Raw genomic sequence first — 2,370 nt, forward strand, 5'->3', positions numbered from 1 at the left:
ACTAAAGAGTCCCACCCACAGCAGTATCTGAGGTAGGGAACAGTTAAGATAGGGAAATTTATTTGTTCAATGGTTAAAAGACGTTACTTAGGACAGAACACTCCACAAAAAACAACCCAAGCTCCAAAGGGCATTTTAAAATTTTGATTAGAAGTATTTTAATAGAGAAAAAATAGAGTAGACTATTGTTCAAAATACTTAAAATGAATTCATTTTTCCCAAAGTGTCATAACTTGAGTCAGTAGTAAATGTTGAAATTATTAAAATTATGAATGCAGAGTTGTATTCAAGAAAATGTTAGCTCCTTGAATTTTAATAGCATATAGAATGCCTGAGTTATAACTAGGTCATACCAGGTATTTGAGGTTCACATTCAAATTCTTCATCTCATGGGAATCATTAAGAAGTGTTCAGGCTATGAGAAAGTGTGAGTTTCAGTTCAGCCACGAAGTGCACGTTGAAAACAGGTCATTCTCGGCACTGAAAAGGAAGTGAAGTGCAAAATAAGTTTATTATTCTTCATTATTAAAAAAGGGCAGATGGTTGGATAGCATGTTGCTCAAATTGCATTAATTCCCTCCAATCTTGGAATTTTTGTTTGTGCATAAAACCCATAAAGGGTGGTGAAATTGTTCAACCAATACAAGCTCACAAAACAGCTCACCAGCAGGAAGATGCTGTGAGTGGCTCTGAGCTCGGGAGATTGCTGGCTGGAGAGGCTTGGGCTGCGGAGATACTGGGCTCTCTTGCAGTGTCTGTAGAGGAGAATTACCATGTACAGGCTGGTCCACATCATGATGCCCACATAAAAGAGATCGTGCATGAATATGATACTCAAAAATGATCCTGAATTTTGGTTCCCAAAATTCCTGTTTTGATAGTAAGCGTGTAAATATGCACATCCAACTTGAGTAGAATCGGTTTTGGCTATTACTATTTCAACCATATATGCATAGATGGCCAGGTTAATGAGCCAGGAGCAGAGTAAGGAAGAAAACGTCCACGTTGAGAGTTTGTGCTTAAGCCAAGCCCACTGGGAATTACTGGGAGTCACGGTGATGGCTTGAAATGTGCTTAGAATACAGGTGGTACTGATGGACAGACCCCGGGAAATTCTGTATATACATGAAACAACCTTACAACCGACATCATCCAGAAAACTGGGTACTCCAAAGGATGAGACGATATCCGGTATCAACTTGAATATGATCGTCACCATATTAGCTATTGTCAGGTGCATGAAAAACGTATCTATCAACTTCTTAAAATGAGGTTTAAAGAAGAAAGTGTAAATGTATAAAATGAACAGCGATGTGTTCCCTATGACACCAACACATAGCTGAGATATGAGAAAGACCCCCAAGATGGCATTACTTGTAAGCATGATGTTAGCCAGATTTGTTAGGCCTGGAGTGATAGATAAATGGACTGTATCATAAATCTATTTTTGAAACGGCAATTGTGGGAAAATATAAAGATTGTCAGCTCAGGAGCAGGGCTAATAAGTGATGAAATGTCCAACTCCTTTCTTTTCTTTTTTTCTTTTTTCTTTGTTTTCTCTCTCTCTCTCTCTCTCTCTCTCTCTCTCTCTCTCTCTCTCTTTATTTATTTTTTTTTTTTTTGGACAGGGTTTTTACAAGTATCACTGGCTGTTCTGGAACTTGCTCTTTATCCCAGATTGGTCTTGACCTCACAGATTCACCTACCTCTGGCTTTTCAGTACTGGAATTAGAAGCATGTGCCCCCACCACGTGGAGAAATGTCCAAAGCCTTTCAAGATTAGGTCCACAGATGACCTCTTAGCAACTGCATTCCAGGTATTCTTGACCATCTTAGAGGACAGAATAAAATGTTGGAAAGTAGGCAGTTGAATCCACCGATACCCTGAACACTGGTATGTCAGACAGAAGGATGTGTTGACCTAGGTGAAAGCCAAATTTGCATGTTATAAAAATTTTTTAAAGTTATGTATTTTTGTGTATGGGCACTTTGCCTGCTTGTCTGTGCACTATATGCCTGCCTGGGAATCGAACCCTGGCACTCTGGAAGAGCAACCAATGGTCTTTAACTGTGACACCATCCCTCCAGCCCCCAGGAATTTTCATTCATCAATTGATATTGTTTCCATGTTTATAACAATATTAGTATCTAACGCATAAATAGTAACATGTGTACTTGAAGGTCAGTGTTTTGGCCGCAGATCCGTTTCTGTAGCTTAGTGAGAAGTAAATACTCAGACTTTCCATGTGGGACTTGGCCTCTCTTTCACCTAACAGGGTAACCAGCACATCCTGAAGCATCTCATTTCATTTTGTCTGTTTTGCTGACAGCTTAGAGCCGAGCTGCTGATGTGAGACAGCGACGGCAAGG

General features: G+C 39.7%; 1 pseudogene; it reads right to left on the minus strand.

The window, feature by feature from the left end:
* Positions 1–439: 439 nt before the first annotated feature.
* On the minus strand, positions 440–1,384 carry LOC148123376 (vomeronasal type-1 receptor 4-like; annotated as a pseudogene).
* Between the last annotated feature and the right edge of the window lie 986 nt (positions 1,385–2,370).

The sequence above is a fragment of the Myodes glareolus genome, chromosome 1, assembly GCF_982192425.1.
Source record: "Myodes glareolus chromosome 1, mMyoGla1.1, whole genome shotgun sequence".
In the NCBI taxonomy this organism is placed as follows: domain Eukaryota; kingdom Metazoa; phylum Chordata; class Mammalia; order Rodentia; family Cricetidae; genus Myodes; species Myodes glareolus.